This window comes from Bos javanicus, chromosome 17, assembly GCF_032452875.1.
Source record: "Bos javanicus breed banteng chromosome 17, ARS-OSU_banteng_1.0, whole genome shotgun sequence".
NCBI classification, from domain to species: Eukaryota; Metazoa; Chordata; class Mammalia; order Artiodactyla; family Bovidae; genus Bos; species Bos javanicus.
In genome coordinates this window covers 67,536,707-67,564,433 of record NC_083884.1, presented here as the reverse complement: position 1 = coordinate 67,564,433, position 27,727 = coordinate 67,536,707, and the positions used below count along the sequence as shown (strand labels likewise).

The window sequence follows — 27,727 nt, the reverse complement described above, 5'->3', positions numbered from 1 at the left end:
GAGTCTGCAGCCTGTGTACACTGTCTTCACTCTCAAGCCATGAGAAACCTCTAGAAACATCCCATGGCAAACTACTCGATATTAATCCCACAATTCTCTGTTCAATTGGATGGGCAGCTGGGCCAGGTGATTCTCAAATGTCCTGTGGTGCCCGGCACAAATAACCACCCTGGCGGTTGTGTGGGGTCTTCTCTCCCCTCACACACACACCTCCTGCAATCAACAATGTTGTTTCTTCTCCCTTAATTCCTTCCCTTGGTTAAATGCATTCTGGACACCTGTGCCATGCACAGGATCAGAGGATTCCTGGGGTGATGAAGCCATTAAGTGCTTCTCCCAAATAGTTCCCGAATCCTCTCGTCCTTCCTTCTTTCTGTCTGCACATCCCTCAGCAGCTTACGGCTGCCGCTGTAACCTCTAGACTTGCTCGAGTTCAGTTCCTCTTCTCCATCCTTGCTGCCTTGCAAGCGAGTCCAGGCTGCAGCATCTGCCACCTGGGCTCTGGTTGCACCCCCTGAGGCCCCAGTGGGTGGAGGGGGGCTTGGATCCTGTTGCAGCTCCAGCCCCCAAAAGGGACAGCATCTAGGTCCCTACCTAAGGAGGGATGATGCTTTGGTTATGGACTGGCGAACATTTTCTGCAAAGGGCCAGATAGTAAATATTTTCAGCCTTGTGAGCACAGGGTCTCTGTAGTAACTCCTCGACAGCTGTTGTGACCGGAAGGAGATCGGAGACAATCCATACATGAAGGACATGCCTCCCTTCCAATAAAACTTTATTTATGGGTGCTGGAGTTTGAATTTGATAAAATGTTTATGTGCCACGAATTATTCTTCTGTGAGTTTCTTTATAAACCATTTAAAAATAGTTAATGAAGGTTATCCTTTTAAGCCTTCAGACCATACAAAAAAAGGGCTATGAACTGGATTTGACTGACCTTTGTTCTGATTGATTTATCTTTCCTTTAAAACAAAGGCTTTTTTTTTTTTTTTTTTAAGTTTTCTGGCTTATGCTTGAGGTGATGCTGGCGTGGCCACTGTGATGAAGCAGGTTGGGTACAGGAGGGGGTTTTTAATGAGCAGAAAGGGCTGACCAAACATCAGGGTGATGTTGGGAAGGATGTGACCAGTAGGCTTTGGGAGCTGGGAATGTTCTGGGTCTTGAGCTGGGTGTTGGTTACAAAGGGTGTTGACTTGGTCAAAATTCACCAAGCCGGACTCTGAGGATGGATGTGCTCTTTTATACAGAAAAAGTAAAGAACAGAAGGGCTGATGCCATCCTGTGCTGGTGGGGTGCTGGGCACACAGGGGCTCCCACGCCATGCTGGGGAGAGTGTGAAGTCTGCCCCCACCCTCCACAGAGAAGCAAAACAATGGCCCATCTCACACACGCCCAGGGCGTTCTCATCCTTGTTTACCAAGATCCATGTGCAAGACTTTCGTGTCAGTCCCTTCTCCAGGGGATCTTCCCAACCCAGGGATCGAACCCAGGTCTCCTGCATTGCAGGCGGATTCTTTACCAGCTGAGCTATCAAGGAAGCCCAGTAGGAAGACTAGGAAAGCTTCAGTGCAGCTTCACTGAATAAAGGATGTTGCTTCTCTAGACAGAGTACCACAGTCACTGAGAGGAAGGCAGGGGCTGGTCTTGGGACAGGATCATCTCCAGGTGCCACAAAAAAAAAAAAAAAAATGGGATGGGTATGAAAAAAAATCAAGCAGATACACACATACACATATGCAAATGCTTTCCTCTACAAGCAAGGACAGTTTTCTGGAAAGATACACAAAGATATGGATATGGCTGCGGGCTCAGCGTGGAAGGCTGAATGTACCCGTCCTTAGGGCTGTTTGGTTTTCTGTGCTTGCTTGTGTCCCGGGGACTTTACATTAAGGACAGAAGACAAGTGAAAAAAATCAGGGCGATGGTTTCCCATACGCTGGGTATCTACTAATCCCCCAATATTTCCCAAGCCCCTAATGAATCTTCAGGCCCATCCCAGGGGGCCCCCTGGAGAACTTGAGACAGCCCAGCTGCTCTGCAGACCCAGCGCGTCCCTCGTTGGTCCGAGGGGTGCGGCAAGACTGGCTGGCCGACTGAACAATGGGCAGGACAAAGAAGCCTTTATGCCTTCTCTCCTGCCCCAGCAGAGCCCCAGGGCCGGCCTCTTCAGTTACAGCCCCCGAGGGCTTTCGCTCTCAGCCGGTTAAGCCTCAGGGTAAATGCTCTCCAGGATCACCTGGCAGGCATGGGGGAGGGTCTCCCCAGTGTTGGAGTCTCGTCCGCACCCCACCACCCCCCGATTTCTCACGTCAGCCTCCAAGGTCCTGTCAGCTCCTTGATGGCTGGGTCCGAGGCCAGCCAGTTGGCTGGAATCCGGGACACGGGCTGGGTGACCTGGGCCAGTGGATCTGCCTTGCTAAGCCTCAGTTTCTTCATCTGGAAGATGGGATGAAAGTCACGTCCACCTCCTCCGCAGCTGGTGGGGAAGATTCGGTAAGATCATTTGTGTGAGCTCCTGGCTCAAGAAACGGCTCTCTTGTCTGGAGAATGAAAAAAAAAAAAAGGTGCAGCTGCGTTGGAAAAGAGTCCAGCGGTTCCTCAAACAATGATGTCTGGAGTTACCGTGTGATCCGGCAGTTCCATTCCCAGGCATTCACCGGAGAGGGATGAACACATATGTCCACACAAAAAAACTGCAAATGAATGTTCATAGCAGCGTTATTCGCCACAGCCCGAAAGTGCAAATGACCCACCTGCACCTCGAGAGAGAAAGAAATAAATCCAGTGGGGGTCCAGGCACACGGTGGACTACTATTCAGCCGTGAAAAGGGACACAGCGTTGACAAAGGCTGCAACGTGGGGGAACCCTGGATACGTGACGCTAAGGGAAAGAATCCAGACACACAAAAATCACATCTTTTATCCCTCTCTTTCAGTGAAAGGTCCAGAGTTGGGAAAGCTCTGCTCAGCTTTCCTCTTCAGCTGGCAAGTGGAAGTAACTATTGCTGCTCAGTACGTGGTGGTGAAGTTTGAAACAGATGTCGGAATGGTTGCAGGTAGTGGGTGCTTATTGAATGTCACACAGGAAGGGAGAAAGAGAGACATTCAGTACTTTTATTTTGGCAGCATCATTTTTTTTTTAAAACCTCAGATCCACCCAAGTCTAAAGAAGGAATGGATGGGGCAGAAGAGCATAGGTCCTAGAGTTGTCTCCAGGATAGCAGAGTGGTACCTGGGTGAGGAGGGTAGGAGGAGGGAGACTCTTTCTTTTTTCAGCAGTTGTGTTGAGATATAACTCGCTTACCATACAATTCGCCTTATAGGTACAATTCAGTGTTTTAAATATACTGACAGACTGGGAGTCTGGACCAATCAGTGCCCTGAAGGGAGACTCTTCAGTATACAGTCGGCCAGCCACCCGTGGGTCCTGCATCCAACCATGGTTCCACCAACCTCAGATGGAAAATATTCAGGAAAAAGAATTCCAATAAATGCCAGTAAAAAGCAAGACTAGGATTTGCTCTTTGCAGGCAACTATTCACATAGCATTCCTGTTGTCTTTATAACTATTTCCATAGTATTGACATTGTGTTCACTTCAGTCGCTCAGTTGTGTCTTTGCGACTCTTTGCGACCCCATGAATCGCAGCACGCCAGGCCTCCCTACCCATCACCAACTCCCGCAGTTCACCCAGACTCACGTCCATCGAGTCAGTGATGCCATCCAGCCATCTCATCCTCTGTCGTCCCCTTCTCCTCCTGCCTCCAATCCCTCCCAGCATCAGAGTCTTTTCCAATAAGTCAACTCTTCGCATGAGGTAGCCAAAGTACTGGAGTTTCAGCTTTAGCATCATTCCTTCCAAAGAAATCCCAGGGCTGATCCCCTTCAGAATGGACTGGTTGGATCTCCTTGCAGTTCAAGGGACTCTCAAGAGTCTTCTCCAACACCACAGTTCAAAAGCATCAAGTTTTCGGCACTCAGCTTTCTTCACAGTCCAACTCTCACATCCATACATGACCACAGGAAAAACCATAGCCTTGACTAGACGAACCTTTCTTGGCAAAGTAATGTCTCTGCTTTTGAATATGCTATCTAGGTTGGTCATAACTTTCCTTCCAAGGAGTAAGCATCTTTTAATTTCATGGCTGCATTCACCATCTGCAGTGATTTTGGAGCCCCCAAAAATAAAGTCTGACACTGTTTCTACTGTTTCCCCATCTATTTCCCATGAAGTGATGGGACCAGATGCCATGATCTTCGATTTCTGAATGTTGAGCTTTAAGCCAACTTTTTCACTCTCCTCTTTTACTTTCATCAAGAGGCTCTTTAGTTCCTCTTCACTTTCTGCCATAAGGGTGGTGTCATCTGCATATCTGAGGTTATTGATATTTCTCCCGGCAATCTTGATTCCAGCTTGTGTTTCTTCCAGCCCAGCATTTCTTATGATGTACTCTGCATAGAAGTTAAATAAGCAGGGTGATAATATACAGCCTTGACGTACTCCTTTTCCTATTTGGAACCAGTCTGTTATTCCATGTCCAGTTCTAACTGTTGCTTCCTGACCTGCATACAAATTTCTCAAGAGGCAGGTCAGGTGGTCTGGTATTCTCATCTCTTTCAGAATTTTCCACAGTTTATTGTGATCCACACAGTCAAAGGCTTTGGCATAGTCAATAAAGCAGAAATAGATGTTTTTCTGGAACTCTCTTGCTTTTTCCATGATCCAGCAGATGTTGGCAATTTGATCTCTGGTTCCTCTGCCTTTTCTAAAACCAGCTTGAACATCAGGAAGTTCACAGTTCACGTATTGCTGAAGCCTGGCTTGGAGAATTTTGAGCATTACTTTACTAGCGTGGGAGGTGAGTGCAATTGTGCGGTAGTTTGAGCATTCTTTGGCATTGCCTTTCTTTGGGATTGGAATGAAAACTGACCTTTTCCAGTCCTGTGGCCACTGCTGAGTTTTCCAAATTTGCTGGCATATTTGTGATACTTTCACAGCATCATCTTTCAGGATTTGGAATAGCTCAATTGGAATTCATCACGTCCACTAGCTTTGTTCATAGTGATGCTTTCTGAGGCCCACTTGACTTCACATTCCAGGATGTCTGGCTCTAGGTCAGTGATCACATCATCGTGATTATCTTGGTCATGAAGATCTTTTTGTACAGTTCTTCCGTGTATTCTTGCCACCTCTTCTTAATATCTTTTGCTTCTGTTAGGTCCATACCATTTCTGTCCTATATCGAGCCCATCTTTGCATGAAATGCTCCCTTGGTATCTCTAATCTTCTTGAAGAGATCTCTAGTCTTTCCCATTCTGTTGTTTTCCTCTATTTCTTTGCATTGATCACTGAGGAAGGCTTTCTTATCTCTCCTTGCTATTCTTTGGAACTCTGCATTCAGATGCTTATATCTTTCCTTTTCTCCTTTGCTTTTCACTTCTCTTATTTTCACAGCTATTTGTAAGGCCTCCTCAGACAGCCATTTTGCTTTTTTGCATTTCTTTTCCATGGGGATGGTCTTGATCCCTGTCTCCTGTACAATGTCACGAGCCTCATTCCATAGTTCATCAGGCACTCTATCTATCAGATCTAGGCCCTTAAATCTATTTCTCACTTCCACTGTATAATCATAAGGGATTTGATTTAGGTCATACCTGAATGGTCTAGTGGTTTTCCCTACTTTCTTCAATTTAAGTGTGAATTTGGTGACATTGTGTTAGGTAGCATTAAAAAATCCAGGAATAATTAAAAAGATGGGCATAGGTTATAGGCAAACACTATGTCCATTTTCTGTAAAAAAAAACCTTGAGTATCCGTGGATTTTGGTGCCTATGGGAGTCTGGACAAATCAATGCCCTGCAAATACTGAGGAATAACTGTACTAATAGACTTTTTAGTATACATCCTTTTGAATTATGAACCGTAATAGTATATCCCTTGCTCAACTGCAAAAAATCAAACCGAAGCAAAACAATCCAACATAAGCAAGAACAGTGAACGTGTTAGTCACTCAGTCGTGTCTGACTGTGAAACAATGGACTGTAGCTCACCAGGCTCCTCTGTCCATGGGATTGTCCAGGCAAGAATACTGGAGTGGGTAGCCATTCCCTTCTCCAGGAGATCTTCCCAACCCAGGGATCAAACCTGGGGCTCCTGCATTGCAGGTGGCTTCTTCACTGTCTGAGCCACCAGGAAAGCCCCAACAGGAACAGTGGCTCAGGTTAATTTGAATGCTCCCGCTGTGAGGATGTACATTTTGGAACAACCTCTCAAATATGCTTTCCTTTGCTGGATTCATTGTCTGACTTAGGGATCCTTGCACACTCAGTGGGTCCCCTGTTGGTCTTTGGAGAAGCCTCCAACCTGAATTGGGAGTTCAAGGCTCCTCACTGCTTTGAGAAGACACAGGTAATGGGAGGTCCCTCTGACAATCAGACAATGGATAAATGGATCTAGGTGCCTGCCAGAGAGCCTGGGGGCTGGGTGGGTACATCTCCAAAAAAAGTCCTTCCCACCATCATTTATCTACATTTTTACCAGGTAAGGGATCATTGCCCAGGTCTGTTTACTCTGCTGGCCTCTGGTTTCTGTCAGCAGGAGCTGGGTCTCAGAGCTCGTCCTGGAGGACAATGGTCTGTGTATCCACTGATGGAAGAAATGAGTGGGGGCCCCAACAAGTTGGACCAGAAAGAAGGCTGAGCACCAAAGAACTGATGCTTTCGAATTGTGCTGCTGGAGAAGACTCTTGAGAGTCCCTTGGACTGCAAGGAGATCAAACCAGTCAATCCTATAGGAAATCAACCCTGAATATTCCTTGGAAGGACTGATGCTAAAGATGAAGCTCCAATACTTTGGCCACCTGATGCGAAGAGCTGACTCATTGGGAAAGACCCTGATGCTGGGAAAGATTGAGGCCAAGAGGAAAAGGAGATGATGGAGAATTAGATGGTTGGATGGCATCACTGACTTAATGGACATGAATTTGAGCAAACTCCAGGAGATAGTGATGGACAGGGAAGCCCGGTGTGCTACAGTCCATAGGGTTGCAAAGAGTTGGACACGACTTAGCGACTGAACGACAACAAGCAAGTTAGTGACTATGGAGCCGAGGGAAGCGGAGGGTCCAGGGGGCCACAGTCACAACCCCGACGTGCAGGAAGGGTGTGGGGCCCACGGGGTGGCACTTTGGGTCTTGGGACAACCTGGGCAGAGTCAGCTGAGGTCCTGGGACAAGCTGAGCTCAGGCTCCCAAATAAAGGATGTCCTTGACGCCTCCTGACTGCCCTTCCTGCCTCCCCAAGGACCTACCCGGCGCCGGCACTGCAGCTGCTCTGCCCACCTCCCCACTGCAGTCCCAGTCCAGGCCATCATCTTTGCTCATCTCTGTTAAGAGATGGTCCTTCTTGGTCGGCTCCGATCAGCATCCATGCAGCAGCCATAGGTGTTTAAAAGTCTGACCCTGCCACCTCTAGCTTTCAGCCTTCCACCCTGCTCCCACCCCAGGCTGCCTCCAGGCCCGGCTACTTGGCTTCTGCTGTGACCTCACTTCTCCCCAGCCCCCTCCATGCATCCTGACTCTCCTTGGGGCAACTCCATTTGTCCTTCCCAGGCCTCCCACTCAGGACGGTGTGCAGGCCTCCCGCTCAGGAGGGTGTGCAGCCCTCCCCATGTTGCTCAAGTCTCTCTTTACCTGCCTGCCTCCCACGAGGGCAGGGTCCCGGCCTGTCTTGTTCATAAGCAGCACTAGCACGGGAACAGTGCAACCTCAGGGGCTCAGTAAGTGTTGGCTGGATTAACCATAGCCTGGCCCCCAGTCCCAGAGTGCCTTGAGGGGAGCAGACTGAGGCCAAAGGGGTCTGGAGAGAACTGATGACTGAGCAGCTACTGTGCGCTGGGTCTGCTCCTGTCTGTCTGCATGTGTCCCCTTGTTGGATCCTGACGTCGACTTTGCGAGGGGGCCTGATCTTGTCTCTACTTCCCAGTTGATGAAACAGAGGCCGAAGGGAAGTCAAGTCTACAACTCTGCTCTGTATTGTGAAAGCCAGGAGAGGTAGACCAGGATCTGAACCCAGAGCCAGGGCTAACTCTGGAGCTGGTTCTCTTAGATCTAGAAGCCAGTTGCTTGGATTTGTGGCCCCCTCTTGGCCTCTTACCAGTGAGCCATTTCCCTGGTCCAGGTTTCAACTTCCTCATTTGTAATGAGGGGGTGGAACCAATGTCTGCAAGTGATGGAAGGAAGTCACAGGTGAGTGCAGTGTAAATGGCAAAGCTCCGAGGACAGGCCGGGGCTAGTATTCCTAGCTGAGTGAGCGTGGCAGACACCGCTGATGCTCACCCACTACCCCTTGGCTCTCATCTTTCCTATGCTGGCCCACCCCATGTCTTCTAAATGCCAGTCCTTCCCTAATGAAGTTGATACTGACCAGGGGGCTTGGCCTTCCCCCATCAACAGAAATCGACTAAAGGCCAGTCAATCCTAAAGGAAATCAACCCTGACTATTCATTAGAGGGACTGATGCTGAAGCTTCAATACTTTGGCCACCTGATGCGAAGAGCCGACCCATTGGAAAAGACCCTGATGCTGGCAAAGATGGAAGGCAGGAGAAGAAGGGGGCAACAGAGGATGAGATGGTTGGAGGGCATTGCTGACTCAGTGCATATGAATTTGAGCAAGCTTTGGGCGAGGGTGAAGGACAGGGAAGCCTGGTGTGCTGCAGTCCTTGGAGTCACAAAGAGTGGACACAACTGAGCGACTGAATAACAAAAAGTCCAGATGAGAAATTCAGGCAAGGCTTCCAGGGGCTCATGTGCCGGCTGCAGAGGGAGCTAAAACAAGTAACTCAGGTTCCTTGCTTGCTTCCGGAGGAGGGGGGCAAGCTCAGAGTTCTATGGGGTGAGGGTGACTCCAGGGGTTGGCTGGAGGGGTGTCTGAGGTGGTTTGACCACTCCTTTGTAATGGTGAGTGCAGATGGCATGAACAATACCCCGCTTTTGCTCCCAACACCCAGCTTTTTTTTGTTGTTGTTCCTGGCTCTTCAGAAATGACAGCAGGGCATTTTTTTCTTCCTTTTTTGATATCTTTTGATCCAGAATTTGCCCCAACTGTGCCGGCACACAGTCCCGTGTAGTTTCTCTGAATTGTGTAGCTTGAGGAGACGTGCATCCAGGGGCAAGCTTTGCCGCCCTGCAGCAAAGAGGCCCAGGTCCCAGGCCGGTCTCATGGGGACAGAGGTTAACACACCAGGGGAGTACCCCTTGGCCAATGGCAGACCCTACGGGAGATGGAGGATCAGTACCCCAGCTCCCCCCTCCCTTGGGTGAGACACTCCTAGGCGTGGTTCAAGGTCTCCCAGAGGTCCCCAGGGGGCTGGAGCCCCAGTCACTTCTTCTAACTTCTTCCTTGCTTCTCCCCCAAACCCTCTTATATCCTTTGCACCACCATGCTTGTCAGCAGAGGTGTGCTTTTGGGGCAGCCCACCCTGGACGGGCAGGAGAGACATGCTCCTTTGAAACAAGACCCAGAGCTTTGCTTCTAGGGTTCCTGTAAAGCCCTCCCTCACCCCCTAATCAGGGCATCATGGCGGGGGAAGCATCCTGCATTTGTTACCTGGAGGAGGGAATGATGCTTCTGGGGCGTGAGGAGGGACGATCACTTCACAGGTCAGAACCTCAAATATAAGCAATTCATTGGGAAGAACTGGTGACCCATGACCCACCCCACCCCCAACGAGGCAGAGACCTCCTGCCCCACCCCCCACACCCCAAGCCCCACCCCCACACCCCACCACCCCGTGAGGCCGCCAGAAAAGAAGAGAAGCCGGAGGTCACCCCATGACAGGAGTCACACGGCAGGTGCGATCAGAACCGAGCTCGGGTGGCTTTGGTCCCGCAAGTTCAGTGACAGGAAACCAACATTTGTGCTCTGCAGACTTGAGTTCAGGCCAAGAGATTCTTGCTATTATTTGGAGAGAAGCTTGCCTGCCTGACTCACTTACAAAGCACTCTCTCCCTCCCTACACCCCCAGGCTCTTTCTCGCTGCACTTTCCCCTCACCTGGCTCTGACTCACCTTGCTCCTTCTGGCCTGGAGGCCCCAGGGTGTTTTCTGGGGCCCAGCCCTTCTGGGGAAGGAGACACCTGAGGGGGACACCTGGCTTGGGGGTGGTGTCTCTCCCTCCAGACAGGAAAAGGTGCTGCACGTTGGGATTAGCCTGAGCGGGTTGGGCTGCCGGGGAGCCAGAGGCTGGCTGCAGGGTCTGGGGAGGCACTACTGGAGGGGGCTATTTAGCCAGGCTCTGCTGTGTGACCCTGGGGAAGTCAGAGCCTCCCTCTGAGCTCTGTCGCTGCAGAGTGAAGGGCTTAAGATTGGTCTTCTGTCTCCTGATCTAAATATGCTTTGATTCTGGAGCAGCTGGGCTTTCAGTGTCAGAAAGACCCCTGAGCTTCCTCCCTCCCTTCCTCTGTCCCTTCCTTCATCCCCCTGCTCCTCCCCCGCCCACACCTGGCCTCACTCAGGATGCTGAAGGCACAGGGAGCATCCGCACTGGCCCTGCCTTAGGGGCCCACTGTGGCAGCGGACAGATGTGTTAAGAGCCGGTTGCATGAGAAGGCAGGAAGGGCATGTTACCAATGACCTGCACCTCTGCCCGAGCCCCTCTTTGGTGCCAGGTGCTGGGCACGCCTTACTGCACTGAGTCTCAGAGCCTCCCCAGAGTCAGCGTCCTTTGTCATCTCCACTTTCCAGGTGAAGAAACTGACCGGTGAGAGATGAGGGTCCCACATGTAAGAAGGGAGGCTTGGGATTGTTCTAGTTTTTTAAGATTTTTTTTTTTTTTTGATGTGGACCATTTTTAAAGTCTTTGTTGAATTTGATACCATCCTGTTTCTGTTTTATGTTTTAGTTTTTTGGCTGCGAGACGTGTGAGATCTTAGTTCCCCGACTAGGGATTGAACCCACACCCCCTGCATTGGAAGGCAAAGTCTTAACAATTGGACTATCAGCGATGTCCCGGGATCGAGGTTTGAATCAGGCCTACCAGGCCCAAGGCCCACACTCAGAATGACCAGTTTTATTTCATTTTACCATAGGAGATAGCAGGAGCCTTGAGCACCAGGAGAGAAGGCTGCCTACTCAGCTCTGCTGGGGAGCAGAGGGGAAAAGGGCACAGACTTTCTCCGCCCAAGGATCCCAAAGCTCTTAGTTGCCTTGTCTCTCTCACCCTCTAGACAGACGAAACTTGGAGAGCCAACATTTGTCACAATTATGTGACAGCCATACTAGCTGATAATCCCTGATGAAGAGCCTCCTTAGCTCTGATCGGTGGGCTTCAAAAGGGTTTTTCATACTGTTCATGGGGTTCTCAAGGCAAGAATACTGAAGTGGCTTGCCATTCCCTTCTCCAGTGGACCATGTTTTGTTAGAACTCTCCACAATGACCCTTCCGTCTTGGGTGGTCCTACACGGCATGGCTCATAGTTTCATTGAGTTAGACAATCCTGGAATGCGAAGTCAAGGGGGCCTTAGGATGCATCACTACGAACAAAGCTAGTGGAGGTGATGGAATTCCAGTTGAGCTATTTCAAATCCTAAACGATGATGCTGTGAAAGTGCTGCACTCAATATGCCAGCACATTTGGAAAACTCAGCAGTGGCCACAGGACTGGAAATGGTCAGTTTTCAATCCAATCCCAAAGAAAGGCAATGCCAAAGAATGTTCAAACTACCACACAATTGTACTCATCTCACACGCTAGCAAAATAATGCTCAAAATTGTCCAAGCCAGGCTTCAACAGTACGTGGACCGTGAACTTCCAGATGTTCAAGCTGGATTTAGAAAAGGCAGAGGAACCAGAGATCAAATTGCCAACATCCGTTGGATAATCAAAAAAGCAAGAAAGTTCCAGAAAAACATCTCAGTTCAGTTCAGTTCAGTTGCTCAGTCATGTCCGACTCTTTGCGACCCCATGAATTGCAGCACGCCAGGCCTCCCTGACCATCACCAACTCCCGGAATTCACTCAGACTCACATCCATCAAGTCAGTGAAAAACATCTACTTCTGCTCTATTGCCTATGCCAAAGCCTTTGACTGTGTGGATCACAACAAACTGGAAAATTCTTCCAAGAGATGGGAATACCAGACCACCTGACCTGCCTACTGAGAAATCTGTATGCAGGTCAAGAAGCAACAGTTAGAACTGGACATGGAGCAACCGACTGGTTCCAAATAGGAAAATGAGTACTTCAAGGCTATATATTGTCACCTTGCTTATTTAAGTTATATGCAAAGTACATCATGCGAAATGCAGTGCTGGATGAAGCACAATCTGGAATCAAGATAGCTGGGAGAAATATCAATAACCTCAGATATGCAGATGACACCACCCTTATGGCAGAAAGAAAATAGAGCTAAAGAGCCTCTTGATGAAAGTGAAAGAGGAGAGTGGAAAAGTTGGCCTAAAATTCAACATTCAGAAAACTAAAATCATGGCATCCGGTCCCATCATGTCATGGCAAATAGAAGGGGAAACAATGGAAATAGTGAGTGACTTTATTTTGGGGGGGCTCCAACATCACTGCAGATAGTGATTGCAGCCATGAAATTAAAAGATATTTGCTCCTTGAAAGAATAGTTATGACCAATCTAGACAGCATATTAAAAAGCAGAGACATTGTTTTGCCAACAAATGTCTATCTAGTCAAAGCTATGGTTTTTCCAGTAGTCATGCATGGATGTGAGAGTTGGACTATAAAGAAAGCTGGGTGCTAAAGAATTGATGCTTTTGAACTGTGGTGTTGGAGAAGACTCTTGGGAGTCTCTTGGACTGCAAGGAGATCCAACCAGTCCATCCTAAAGGAAATCCATCCTGAATATTCATTGGAAGGACTGATGCTGAAGCTGAAACTCCAATACTTTGGCCACCTGATGGGAAGAACTGACTCATTGGAAAAGAATCTGATGCTGGGAAAGATTGAAGGTGGGAGGAGAAGGGGATGACAGAGGATGAGATGGTTGGATGGCGTCACTGACTTGATGGACATGAGGTTGAGCAAGCTCTGGCAGTTGGTGATGGACAGGGAAGCCTGGCTTGCTGCAGTCCATGGAGTTGCAAAGAGTTGGACATGACTGAGTGAATGGGCTGGACTGGACTGAACTGAACTGACCGTAAGGGTTTGATCCTGACCAATCTCTGTAGTACAGAGGAATGGGCTTTGCTGATTGGCTGGTTATGGGGGATGGGCTTAAGTCCTGGCACTGGTGGGCGGGGCTAGTACTTTCCAGTCCACGCTGAGAGTCAGGGAAGGGCATTGCACATCAAGGTCCTCTTAACAGAGGAGGTAAGAACAGAGACATCCCCTAATCCAGCATTTAGGAAAATCAGCTCATTACTCCCCACAAGTGACCCTGAGTTATAGAGAGGCTAAGAGACTCACCCAAGGTCACACAGCTCCTAAGTGGCCGTGCTGGAGTTTGAACCCTAAAAGTCAGGCTCTGGCGTCTGTGTTTTTAACTGCAGTGCTATGCTGCTACTGCTGCTAAGTCGCTTCAGTCGTGTCCGACTCTGTGCGACTCCATGGACTGCAGCCTACCAGGCTTTTCTGTCCATGGGATTCCCCAGGCAAGAATACTGGAGTGGGTTGCCATTTCCTTCTCCAATGCATGAAAGTGGAAAGTGAAAGTGAAGTCGTTCAGTCGTGTCTGACTCTTAGCGACCCCATGGACTGCAGCCTACCAGGCTCCTCCATCCATGGGATTTTCTGGGCAACAGTACTGAAGTGGGGTGCCATTTGGTGCCTCTCAAAATAAAGCTCAGAGCTTGAATCAATAGATCCTGTTTGGAAGTGGGGAGTGGGGGAAGGAGGTGGGAGGTGGTGATACTTTGAGGTTACCAAACTCCTGCACGTTAGCCTCCTTCCCACCCCCAGAAACCTGACCATTGTTTCACAGATGATAAAGGTGGCCAAACCTGGCTGGCTTCTGCCGTTCACACTTGGCTCCATGGTTACTGGCAGTGGGATCGCCACGGCCTTAAGAAACGGATCTTAATCGCACCCGTTGCAGCCCCAGCTGCCGCTTGTCAGCTCTGCACAGGGGACCCGCTTTGGGCAGTGTCTGCAGAAGTTCAAGTAGCTTCTTGAGGACACGTCTTAGAGAGGGACCTCGGGGTCAATTGCCCAGGTTTCTTGACTGTGTGGGGTGGATTGAGGGGGAGGATGGTGGTTTAGAATACCAATCTGCCAGCATTAGCATTCTTTGTCCTCTTGAGAAGATGTCTCTTGCTTTCCTGTGTCTAATTTTGTTGCAGTTTAAATATCCAAGAGATGTCCCTAAACAAGTATTTTTAAACTCAAATGTCCTTTCAGAGGCCTTGGCTAAATGCACTCTGGAAATAACTCCAGAACCAACTTTTTTGTTTATTTCCCTTCTTTGCTCTTGTTCCTCCCTCCCGGTCCACCATCTGGCCTTGAATAAACCTATATTATGCATTTACTCTTTGTTAGCACCCCGTGTTAACATCCCAGGGAGACACAATGAACTTGCCCTTGGCTTAAAGGAGCTCCAATCTTTTTGGAGGAGACAGAGTAGCAATCACCATGTAGTGGGAGCCCTTGAGGGCAGGAGGAAAGGAGGTCACCCTTGCTGGGAGGATTTTAAGATTGAGTGTGGGGAAGGGAAGGCACCCTGAGCAGAGGACACAGCACAGGGCAAAGCAGAGAGGTGTGCAGAAGTCAAAGTTCATGAGCATCACGTGGTTTGGTTGTACAGACAGGGAGTCTCAGGGGTTGAGGCAGGAGTCATAGCCAAGCCATTGAGAGCTGTATTGTGGCCGAAGGGGGAGAGTGTGTGTTCCAGGGCCAAGAGAACACTGGACTAGGAATCCAGAGACACAGTCCAGGCTCTCTATGTTAAGGATGCCGTGGTGAATCAGGGTGCCTCTCTGAACCTCGATCTCTTCCTCTATAAGAGCAGACGCGTGTTCAGCTGACCTTTAAAGCACTTTGTGACTCAAACATCTGATGTATTTCAGTGATGTTCCTTTCCTTGTCCTTCCTGGAATCCCTCCCCAGCTCAAGCATCCAGCAAAGGCCTTGACTCCCCAGGCCTCATCTGGTTCCAGAGATAAGTGGTTCTTCCTCATCCTGGTGGGTCTATCTACTGAAGCTTTGAGGGGTGCTCCTGGGGTGTCATTGCATACCACCTAATTGATTTTGATTTTAGTTCCACAGCCGTGCTGTAATTATGAAAGCCTGCTGCAATTATCAAAACACAGCTCCAAATATTTCATTATTAAAATACCCCTATGGTCTATTATTAATTCATTAGATAAATTTGGATTATATGACTCAATAATTAATGTGCAGGCATGAACCTGGGGAGCTTGGCCACTGTGAGTCATGTGACAACTGAAGGAAGAAATGGAAAGCTGGGAGAATGAGGGTGGAGATGGGAGAGAAAGGAATAAACAAGAGGAAAAACAGGTGCTTATGGAGGGTTAATCACCAGTTGCCCTCTGACATTCATTTAACCATCCGTTCAATCAACATTTATTGCTGGTCTACTCCATACTCAGAATTTCGAGTACCTCACCATCCAAGTATTAATGGTTATGGGATGGTTTCTGGGGTTTTCTTTCATCCATCTGTGTATTCATCTACCCATCTATTCACCATTCTATGCATCCATCCACCCACCCACCCGTCTACCACCCAATCCACCGATCCACTCTCCTATCCATCCTTCCATTCACCTACCCATCCACTGTCCCATCCCTCCATCCAGCCAGCCACCACTCATCCATCCATCCTGATGGATTCCACCAGGACATGTTGGTTCAGTTCAGCAAAGTTTTCTAGAATACCTGTGTGCCAAGGCTCTGTGTCGGGAACCAGTGGTCCCTAACTTGATAAATCAAGAAGCGGCCTGATGTGTGCAGAGATCTAACAGCAGATAATCTAGAAGGTGGGAGCACGGAGAGCCAGGGGACACTGAAGCCGTGGAAATCAGCAGCAGTCATATCACGGAGGGTCTCAATGGTCAGATGAAGGAGGTTAGATGTTTCTTGAGGTTCCTGAGGGCCATGGGAGGATTTGTCACTAGAAAGTGGCATAACGAAAGGTTATGGGAAATGCATGGCTCTGGTTACTGTGCTGAGGATGGGCTGGGAGGGGTTAGCTCAGAGGTCAGGACCTGTTGAGAAAGTTGTTGCTGGCATGTAGGGGAGAGATCCAGAGGGCCTCATAGGAAAGCATGGCTTTTCTACTTGCTTGCTGTGTGATCTTGAGTAAGTTACCTAACTTCTCTGTGCCTCTGGAAAAAGAGAATCATAGTAGTTCCCTTCTCACAGGGTTGGATGAGGTGACCCAAAACAGTGTTTGGAATGGTGCCTAATGCATAACAGTTCCTATTAGGATGGGGGGGGTGGTGGTGGGTGGGAATGATGATGCTCCTCGACCTCTGATCTCTTGGGACTCAGTTTCCTTATGTGTAAAACATATCACCACCGTGTGTTTAAAGGGTTGTCTGGGGATTCAACGGTTTGATACACACCATGTGCTAGATAGAATAGAGACCGGCCGGAACGGAATTCCAAGGAATCCGCTATGGAATCCAAGGATCCAGTTGCAAAATGAAAACGCCAGGCCTCCTGTTCAAAATTACGTATGAACTTGAAGACGGCAACAGCAGAGCTTCACATCGAGCACAGGCCCCTTCACGTCAACTTGACAGGTCGACAAAGGGGAAATTCCAGGCAAAGGGAACAGCTTGTACGAAGGCTCGCACGGGCCCTGGAACAGAGAATCTGAAGCTGGGGTTGTTTCGGAAAATGAAAGCCCATGGCTGTCATGATCCCAGGATATTTGCAGGATGCCTCAGACACACGATGCCTGTCCTGATCCTCCATCCCTCAGTTTGGGCGGGGGCCCAGCTGGACCAAGTGTGCCCCTGGACCAAGTCCCCAGAGACTTGCACTGAGTTTTCCAAGGATGCGCAGCCTGTTTGGGGGCAGAGCCTGAGCTGGAGCCGGTTGTTCAGGGCCCTTCACTAGAACCCCCTCTGCCTCTAGGCGCTCCGCAGACATCAGGAGTGGAAACAATTCAGAGACATTTGGAAAAAAAAAAAACCCCAAACCCAAGCTGGCTTGTCGTTTCTGTCACTGTCATACTTCAGAAAGATCTACTGGGGGCAATCAGAGAAGAATAGGTCTGTAAAACTCAGCGTTTCCCTATTAGCTTTCAAAAGTTTTGCACAACATACTTTATGTGTGTTTATAGAAAAGAAAAAAAAAAAAAACCAAGACCCACATTGATTGAAAAAATGTGTTGTTATTGAAAGGGCCGAGTTGAACTCTCTGCAGAGCGTGGTGCTCGACAAGACTTGGAAGGCGAAGATTTCACATAAATAGTTGTGCCGAGTTGTTATGGCAACTGAAATTTGAAAAGTAAATAGGTTTAGGGGAAATATTTTCCCTTGTCTCTGGAGGAGTTTTCTGTTGCGGATCATTTGCAAAAGGAGGAGTTACTTCGATGCCCAGTGGATTTGGCGTATGTTGTTGAAGGACAGACGTGTGGGGTTCCTGTGCTGGGGGCGGTCTCCGTGCCCATGGGGCAGCTGCTTTCCTTTCATCAAGTAGGGGTTGAGATGGGTGGCAGGGTCACACACGCTGTGTGGCCGTGCACCGATGACTTGCCCTCTCTGGGCGTCCACTTTTCTCTCTATAGAATAGTTTGGTGGAAACGCATAGTCATACAGGTGAGTACCTATTGTTTTGGGGATAGGCACCTACTTGTGGGTTGGACCATCACCACAGGGTACTGGGGTAGGTGTGTGTGCTCCACTCCATTGGTAAGAATTGGGGAAATAGGCTCAGGGCAGAAGAGAGGCTTGCCGGCCATAACACAGCAGCCAATGCAATGCTTGCATTCCTGCCCAGAGTATCTTCTTCTGCCATGTTCCTGAGCAGCCTTGCTCACGAAAGCTGGCAGCTGGCTCATCGTGGTGAGACCCCAACGACCACCCATCTCCGGGGAGCCCTGGCCAGCAGCCATTCACCCGTGGGAGCCTTGTGAGGGCTGGAGACACTCCTGGGTGGAATCAGGGTGGATCCCAGGACACAGCACAACCCCTCCTATTTGCAGAGAGGCCCCGGGTCCTCTGATTCTCCCCTCTCCACAGTGGGGACACCCTGCTTCAAATGGGGAAGGGCCCGCTGGCTTTGGAGGAGGCAGCAATGAAGAATGATTACTCTCACATTCTTGTCTCCTCAGAGAAGAGCTGTACATGCCCCATGGCATATAAGCCTCATGGCAGCAGAGACCAGGTTGGCGCTGGGTACATTGACTCCATTCGTGGTTGCTGACCGAGGCGCAGAGCAGTAAAAGGTGTGTGTGTGTGGTGGGGGGCAGGGGGCATGTCTTCAAGTCACGTGGCTGGCAAGTGAGGCTTCTTCTGATGTCCTGAGTGGCCTGGCACTGGGGTGAGTGCCCAGGAATGTAATGAGCGCCCCGCCCCCGGGGGCATTCAAGCTCATAGGCTGGACTTGGGAGAAGGTTCTGTAAGCAGGAGGCTAAACTGGATGACTCCAAAATATTCCCAAAGAGCTTGGAACATGGGCCATGTGCACATGTGTGTGTGTGAGCGTGCGTGCATGTGTGTAAGCGTGCATGTCTGTGTGTGCGTGGTTCATTGTGTCCACATGTCTTCATTTGTGCGTGTCTGTGCTTGCACGTGTTCACACGTGTGCCTGTGTGTACACTCACACGTATGTGCTCTTGTGCGTCCACACGCATGCCTCTATGTGTGTACGTGTGGAGTCACCTGCAAAAACTCCCCCTTTTCTACTACTTGTGTCTGGACCACCTGGTCCTTGGCTGGGCCCTCAGGTCACTGTGGATTTGAGGACCCAGCACCTGGGGTGGGGCGGGCGTGGGGCCGTGAGGACTGTCTTAAGGGCTGGGACGACGAAGCCACCCGATTTGAATCCTGCCCTTTTCTGTCTGGGAGGCTGTGGCTTGAGCAGGGTAGCCCCTAAATCCCAGTCCCCAGCAGGGAGCTGGGACACTGTCAGGGCATGCCTGCCGGGTCATGGCCAAGGTTCAGTGACGTCTGTCTGCCTGGCCCACTTGCCCCTCTCCCCAGGCTGGCGTCCTCAACACGTCTGCCTCCGCCGCCGTTGATGGCACCAGATGCTCGGGGCCAGCACAGACACACTCCCCAAAACCCAGAGACAGCCAGCTCCAGCTCTTCCCAGAAGAGGCCAGGCCTGGCTCCCCCAGTGGGGATCTAAAAACACACCATGGGCTGGGGGGTCCTATTTGGGGAGCCCCCTGGGCTCATTGGGAGCCTCTTATTCAGGAAGGGTGACTTTGATAAACTGAAGTTCTGAATTGTTTTTCAAAAATGCAAAAGGAAAGGAGAGAGACGGACATGGAGACAGAGAGACGTAGGTATCCATCTCTATGTATGTATGTATGTGTGTGTGTCTCTCTCCTTCCATGTCTGCCTCTCAGAGTCAAGACGGGAAATGAAAATATTCCCAACAGCTCGGGGTGAGCTTTATTGGAAACTGATCGGAGGTTGGCCTCCAAGAATCCAGAACCAGCCCTGTCCCTGGCCAGCTGGGTGACCTTGGGGAGGCTGTCCCCCTCCAACCCTGGACTTTCTCGTCTTCTGCTTCACAACATGAGGATGGAGGGAAGGCAGGGTGCCTGGGATGTTGCAAAATGTCACCTGAATATATTTGCTCCTTCTTACCAGGTCTGGAAGCCTCCAAAGATAATCCTCCCGTAGGTGGGTTCCAGGCTGCCTTGAGAGACCACCTGAACCCCCACCCCCACAAATAATAAGGGCAGCATCGCCTATGAGTCACCTACACTGAATGTGTTTGTTCCCTCTTACTGATGGAACTTGCAATTTTTGGCTGGGTACGTGGCCTCCCAAAATAAAGACTGTATTTCTCAACCTCCCTTGTGACTACATTCTGGTCAACGAGAGGCAAACAGAGTGATGTGGAAAGAGTTTCAGGGAAACCTCTTTAAAACATCGTGGGTGGGCACCCTGTTGCCTTTTCCTCCTCTGTGCCAATTTCCTGCTGGCTGGAAGGTGGACATGATGGCTGACGCTCATGCAGCCGTATTGGACTGTGAGGACAAAGTTCCATACAGGGAGTCTCCCTCTGGACTTCTGTTATATCAGCGAGAAACAGCCTATCTTGTTGAAGCCACTGTTATTTGACTTCTCTCTCAGTCGGTCTTAACCCTAATGGATAGAATAGGAAAAAGGTAATTTCTCTTATCTGGTCTCCTCTTCTAGGATGATGGAATTTGGGCTGCTCAGCATTGGCAGAAACTGGAAAAGTCTACTTATCTTGAAGTGGATAGTCTGGCAGAAAAATACTGTCAACAGCCGTGTTCGTAGTCCAGTATTAATAACGACAATAAATGCAGTGCTATTTATCGAAGCACTCACTCTGACCCAAAGTCATACAGAGGCGGGGCCCAGATCCACACCCACACTGTGCCAGGCCGACGCCAAGACCCGCGGGTTTCTCCACTTGCATTCACGCCCCTTCTTAGGCCAATGTTTCCCAGCGTGTCACGGGTCACACTGACCGCAGTGGGCCTTTGCCTGGCTCACAGTGGGTCTATGACGTTGCAGCCAGCCCCAGGTCCACGGCCTTCTGACTTAGCACTGACCCCCTCTCCGCCTCCTGTCAGCCGCTTGGATCCACATTTGCCTCCCTCGCCAGGCTCTCTGCTCCTCGGGGGAGGAAAGAAGCACTTTGTGTTTTTATTTCCAGCTGAGAGCCTGGCACACAGTGGGTACTCGGGGAGGTCTGATCGTGGACCCAGGGTCCTGTGTCCAGCTGGAGGCAGGACATGGAGTGGCACAGAGTGGGTCCCTTGCCGGCAGCTCTGACCATACGTTCATTCTCCAAGCATCGGAGTCAATGAGCATCTGTGTGTTCTCCAGGAGGGGACCTGAGCGTGGAGAAGAAGGGCAGGGGCACGGAGAACTGGGGCGCGGGGCAGTGCAGGGGCTAGACAGAGGGCAGGACAGGGGTGGGGGCCACAGGGCCTGGCCAGAGCGCGCTGGGCCGAATGCCCCGGGGCTCCACCACCCTTCCCCAGGGGGCCCGGCCTTCCAGGAAACCAGACCAGTGCACGGCAGGCTGACAGGTCTCTCCAAGCAGAGAAGCTGCTGGCAGAGAGTGAGTTCTACTCACCCCGGGGTCTCTGCACAGTCCCTCAGGTGGACGGAAGCAACCATACCGCGGTCCCTTCTTTCCCTGGAAGTCAAGAGCATGGGCTCTGAACTTGGATGCAAATCCTGACTCTGCCACCCTTGGCTCATGTCCTTGGGCAGCCGACCTCTCTCTGAGCCTCGGTTTCCTCACCTGTCACGTGACATGGAATCTCAGATGCAAGAGAGCAAGTCACCCCTCTCTTTGTGCAGACCAGGGCTTCCCAGACTTCGCTGGGGAACTTATTAAATGAGACAGCGGGTCGGGGGCAGAGTCTGAGCTTCTGCATCTCTAATGAGGGGATGCCCAGGTTGCAGGTCCGTCCAGGGACCGCACTTTGAGTAGCGAGGCTACCAATGATCAGCCAAGTCCCGCCTGCTGCCTGCTTTTGTAAATAAAGATTTTAGGGACACAGCCACCCATTGTCTACACAAACGGGGTTGAGGGGGCAACGGAGACCCTGTGGGTGGCAAAGCTGAAAGCGTTTACTCTAGGGTCTTTTCACAGCCCAGGTTGGCTGACCCCTAGGTGGGATGTTGATCGCAGGAACGAGGAGGTGGGTTGGGGCGTCCCCTCTGCGTCTACCATGGGGATATTTCTGGCTGTGAGCTGCCCTCCGTGGGCATCTCCTCCTGACTCAGGAAGACCCCTCCCCTCGGCTGAGACAGCTAGAAAGCGGGAGGCAGGCAGAAGGCTCAGAAGGAGGAAAAGCTGGAAGAGAAAGTCACTCCAGAAAGCCCTTCCCCACCAGCCCCAGGGCCCCTCCAGCCCGCCCCACTTCCCCGCACCCCCCGACCTCGGAGAGAGGCCAGCGCTGCCCTTGCAGGCCCGGCTCCAGGAAGCTCATCTCAGGATGCACAGTCGGGTTGCATCCAATTTCCCCGGCCTCCTCATCAAAATGAGAAATCTGAGGCCCGGGCAGCCACGGAGAGCTGATAACACTCTCCCAGGTGAACCTTCCCACTTATCACCGTCGGGGTCACCTCTGTCTCGAAAGACTTGTTTTCTTAAAAAAAAAAAAAATTAAAAAATAAAAGATTCCCTGGGATGTGTGATGGGGTTGGCGGTGATGGGGGCGGGGAGGGGGAAAGGGAAGGATAAAAAGAGACGAGGCACACTTATTTTTCCAGACTTGAGGGAGGCAGGTATGCCCCGCTCCCTGCTCCCCCTCCCCAACTGAGTCGGGGGGCACTGAACTCAGGATTCGGGGAGGAGGGGCATGTAGGATTATTTAGATGGTGGGGCGGGGGGTCTCTCCACGTGGCAACAGTTGCCACAAGAAAGTGATGTAGCTCAGACTCCGCCCAGGTTTGTTTGGCCAACAAAGCAGGGCTTGTACAGGAAGCAGGGTGACCGGCGGCAGTGAAGGGGCCGTTCTAAGCCCCCTCTTGCCCCTGCCCTCTTGCCGGCGGCCTGCGGGTCCTCACCTGCCTCGTCGCGCTGGCCTCTCCCTGGTCTCTCTCAGCTGCAGGCTCCCTGTCCCCTGGTTTTCCACCCCTGGGTCTCCTTGTCTCTCTCCTTTGTCTCTGTGCCTCGGTGTCCCCGCGTCCCTCTGGCTATCCCTGTCTCCGGTGGTTTGTGTCGCCCCCCTCTACCCACTCCCGGCCATTCCCTCCCTCCTGGCTCTTCTCCCTCTCTCGTCTCTCCTGTCTCTCGTCTCTCTCTCTGTCTCTTGTCTCCCTCCCGCTCAATGCTCCTCTCTCTCTCCGTGTCTCTGTCTTCCTCATCTCTGTCCGTTTCCCCATCCTCTGTCTGGGCGTCTCCCCTCCTGTATTTTCGTCTCCTCTCCCCTCCTGTGTCTGCCTCCTCCATCTCCTCACTCATTTGGAAGAAACTTTCTCTCCACTGGCCTCTCTGCTTTCCCACGCCACGGGGCTGGACCCTGCAGACCCCAGTACGGACTCTCTCTGATGCTCGGGGGTCCCCACCCTGCCCTGCAAGGTCTGAGGAGTGCCTTAGCCTGCCAGAGCCACCCCCGTCCCAGGTCCCAGGATGCCTCCACCCCAGGACTCTGCCTGGTGAAGGGACAAGTGTCGCAAAGGGGACCAGAGTCCCCAGGAGTGAGGGTGGACCCGAGGGATGGGAGGGAAGACAGAGCTTTTGGTGGCAGGAGAGTTGGGAGGCCCAGAGTTAAGTCAGATGGGCTCAGAGACCCATGAGACACACGCAAGTACCAACTGCCTGGTAAAGGGGCAAGGACCGATCGCTTAGGGCTCAAATCCTGGCTGTGCCACGTACCAACTGGGAGACCGTGAGCAAGTCATTTTATCTTTTTGGATCTCATTTCCTCATCTGCAAAGTGGGGATCACAATAATACCTGCCTCGTGAATCAATGTGAGCATGGGAATTATTCAAATTGTGTAACACTCTTAGAACACCCCCTGACACACAGGAGGCATTCTATGAATATTAGCTTTTGTTATTATTATTGTGGCTTCCCTGGTGGCTCAGATGGTAAAAAATCTGCCTGTAATAGAGGAGACCCGGCTTCAATCCCTGGGTTGGGAAGATCCCCTGGAGAAGGGAAAGGCTACCCACTCCAGTATTCTTACTTGGAGTGTTCCATGGACAGAGGAGTCTGGTGGGTTACAGTCCATAGGGATTATTTAAATTGTGTAATACTCTTAGAACACCCCCTGACATATAGTAGGCATTCAATAAATATTAACTTTTGTTATTATTATAGGGTAATCACAAGAAAGGGGAGTTCCTATATTCTGATGTGAGATCAGAGAGAAGGGCATTTTAGCTGGGGTCTTGAGTGTTGAGTAAGAGTTTTCTTCCCCCCTCTCCGTGCCCCATTCTTTCTCTTTTCACTGTTTCTATGCAACAAAGAGTACTCAGGTCATAAGAAATGTTTTTCCTTCTCCTTGCTGCCTGGGATAGCTGCTCAGCCCTAAGGTTTGCCACACACCCTTTATTCACACTGCCTGAATTCGAATCCTGGTTACCCAGAGTTCTCAGCTTAGTATGCCATTCCCCTCTTCTATTGCTATATAACCAGCCACCCCAAAACTGAGTGTTAAAGCAACACCATTTATTTTGTTCACAGATCTGCAATCTGGGAAGAGCTCAGCGGGACAGCTTTTCTCTGCTCCACTTGGCATCATCTATAGTGACTCAAAGGCTGGGGGCTGGAACCATCCACAGTCTCCTTTGCTCACACGTCTGACAGTTCATGCTGGCTCTTGGCTGGGAGCTCAGCTGGGGCTGGAACATCAAACGTGTGCCCTCTCCATGTGGCTTGGGCTTCCTTACAACATGGTGGCGGGGTTCCAAGGATGAGTGCCCCGAGAGAGGGAGGGCCAGGTGGAAGCTGAGTCATCCTTTGTAACCTAGCCTTAGAGGTCATGCGGCATCTCCTGCTATATTCTGTTCGCTGCAGCATTTACAAAAGGCCGTCCAAATCCAAGGAGAGGAGAGCTAGATTCCACCTTTTTGTTGGGAGCAGGCAGGCTCAATGAATTTGCTGCCATGTTTTAAAGCCACCGCACAGCCTCTGCTCTGGGGTCACTGAATGCACTTCTTGGGTCCCGAGTGCACTCCTTGAACCAGTCCTTCTTGTTGCGGAAGGGGATGTTGTGACTGTCCAGGCCTGGGTCACACCCAGATTTCTGGGGCCAGTGTGCACATTGGCGGGGAGGCGGGAGCGGGGCAGCGAGGGTGAGTCTGTAACCGCAGCCAGGCTAGAGCCACATGAAACGAGAGGCTGAGATTTCTCCAGAGAAGGGAGGGTGGGAAAACAAAAACAACATATGTCCTCTTTGGAGAATAAACAAATAAACACTCAAGGACATTATTACCCAGGGTGATAAATGCTCTGTCGGCAAAAGACAGGAGGCTCCAAAGAGCAGTTCACGCTGAAGCAGGCTGTGGGGATGAAGCCTTGGACGGATGGTCAGGGACAGCCATCAGGGCAGTGATCTACACTGAGGCTGGAAGGGTGTGAGGGAGCCAGTGGGTGGAGGGCGTTTCAGGCCCACAATTTAGCCTGTGCAAAGGCCCTGTGGTCCAGAAGCTTGGCATATTCAAGGACGTGAGTAGTCATGTGGCTGGAGCAGGGTGAGTGGGTTGGGGGTGTGTCAGAGGTGAGGCCCAATCACAATGTGTCTCAAAGGCTACCCATGGCCAAGAGTTTGGGAGCGAAGGTGCTGGTGACGTCAAGCTCAAGTTTACACATTGCTTGTTAGTCGCTCAGTCATGTCTGACTCCTTTGCAACCCCATGGACTGTAGCCCATCAGGCTCCTCTGTCCATGGGATTCTCCAGGCAAGGATACTGGAGTGGGTTTCCATGCCCTCCTCCAGGGGATCTTCCACACCCAGGGATCAAACCTGCATCTCTTATGTCTCCTCCACTGGCAGGCAGATTCTTTACCATGGGGCCATCATGCCCCAAATGCTTGGCAAGGAGTTATTTAATAACAAGGTACCTCTTCCAAGGCTGTTGGTTCCTTTCCCCACTTCCTTTTGGCCCCTCGCTGTGATTCTTCTCTAAAATCACTACCCGTGTGGATGTGACATTTCCTGCACCCCACGTTACCCAACATCTTTCCCGTGACTCCCTCTTCCTCCAGCTTCCTGCGGCCGCTCCACCCGCTCCATCTGCCGTTAGTCATCGGAGCCCCGCCGATCCCGCTGAACCCGAGACACGCGTGACGTCAACAGGTGGCGGCCGGAAGGCGATTCCTCCGCAGCCGCCGCCCACGCTGCCTGCAGCGCGTCCATGGCTCCCTGGCGCACTCAGTCCGTCCAATTTAAATAAACAAATCCCCCAAACAGGGCCCTGTAATAGAAACGCTGACAGGCCCTTATCTACAGCGTCTCGGGGTGTGCACGGGTCCATGATAATTTGGGCCTCGCCGAGGCGGAGGAGTTATTGCAATTGTGCTGCGTCTATGACAGTTTAATCAGATCTTGAAAATCAGGGGCATTACACTGTGCACCTGCTCATGGATACAAAAAGGGGGGGAAAATGACTGGTGGAGTTTTCTATTACAGGTTTTTTTTTTTTAATACCCAGGCAGGACCCCACCATTCCACTCCCCCACTCGCCTAGGGATATAATTCACTGCATGTGTGTGTGAGGGTGGTGAGCAAGAGAAGGGGGAACTAGAGTTCTTCTGAATGATGATAAGTATGAGGGAGGGCATCCATCCCACGAGTTTCTTTTGTCTACACTGGCTGAATCTGGGGATGATGCGATGTGTCTGGGATATGACGCAAGACACACCCGGGTTTGAGCTGTTTGTTTCTCTGCCTCCCTCCCTCTCCCCCTCTGTCCTTGCCTTTCGTCCCCTTCCCTCCCCTCTCTCCAGGGTCATTTGTTGGCCAGGTCCTAGGCACAGGATGCGGTAAAGATCCCAGAGTATCCAGGCTCTGCCTTCAAAGAAACAGCAAGTGTGGTCAGCGAGAAACAGCTGTTCATCAAATGTCTTAACTTGGTTCCTAAGAAAGCGGTACTTGAGACACAGACTTAGATAAGATGTATTTGGAGTTGATTACAGGAAGCAGGGGTGAGGGAACTGAGGCTGAGATGGAGAGGAAGAAAATCCCATCGAAGGGTGTATTACTGGTCCCGGAACCACTGAGGGTGTGGCATCACACACCTGGGACAGCTCCCACACTTGGACGACGGTGGACTTCCTGGAAGAAGTGGTGTACGAGATGAAATCTGACAGCTGTAGGCAACAGGGTGGGGTTGGGGGAGGAGGAAAGAGCATTTCGGGAAGGCAGAATAGCACACACTAAGACCCAGAGGCAAGAAGAAGTGTGGTGCTTTGGAGGACTGAAGCCATATGACTGACTGATCAGCGGCAATAGAAAGAGGGCGCTGCTGGCCTTGGCCTGGGGACAGTCCCTTCGTTGCAGGATGGGATGTGTCTGCCCAGCCACGCCATGCAAGCTGTTGAGTGTGGCGCACAGGAGCATGCGCTGAGATGTCTGCACCCAACACAGGACAGGAGACTCCCGACTCCTCGGTGCTTTCTCCCCCTCCCCCAAGCCAGGCTCTTACGTAAACAGGGCTTTCCAGAACCCCCTCCAGCCCTGACCCCCCCAGCATGCCACCCCCCACTGAGATCTTGTCTCAAGTGTTTCCTTAATTAGGTTTCTCAGTCTCAATCCAGGAGAGCTCTGCCAGAAAGATCCTGGGGTTCAGCACCTTTCATTTTCAGTAGATGACTCCCTGGGGGGCAGGGTATCCAGTCATTCACACCTTGGTGTGAACCGGGCTGAAAGCTGTGAATGTGCTAAATGCTAAAGGCAAGTGGCCAACTTAGTGGCCTGATCAGTCAAGAAAGCTAGGCTGCCCTCTCCCAGGCTGGAGGGCGGAGGGAAGCTGAAGGTGGGGGGACGGCAGAGGGGATAGAACCAGAGACCCCACTCTCTTCCTCTGTCTGCCCCGCCCTTTTCCCCTTTGTGTAGTTGGCAAGTTGGGCTATGAAACCCTGAAGACTTGGCACCTTGGAGCCCCAAATGGGATTTG

General features: G+C 51.0%; 2 long non-coding RNA genes across 4 annotated transcripts in view; both read left to right on the top strand.

Moving 5' to 3' along the window:
* Nucleotides 1-19,963, top strand: part of LOC133229024 (uncharacterized) — a 142,355-nt gene extending 122,392 nt beyond the window's left edge. For 2 of the 3 annotated variants that reach the window (XR_009730451.1, XR_009730449.1), the window contains exons 2-3: nucleotides 18,267-18,380; nucleotides 19,756-19,963. This is a non-coding gene — a long non-coding RNA (uncharacterized LOC133229024). Of the gene's footprint in view, nucleotides 1-16,403; nucleotides 17,752-18,266; nucleotides 18,381-19,755 lie in introns of those variants that run through there. The other variant, XR_009730450.1, reaches the window with a different exon arrangement.
* A 2,518-nt stretch (nucleotides 19,964-22,481) lies between these two features.
* On the top strand, nucleotides 22,482-26,038 carry LOC133229025 (uncharacterized). Its single transcript, XR_009730452.1, has 2 exons — nucleotides 22,482-23,576; nucleotides 24,295-26,038. It is a non-coding gene; the product is annotated as an uncharacterized LOC133229025 (long non-coding RNA).
* Nucleotides 26,039-27,727: the final 1,689 nt, after the last annotated feature.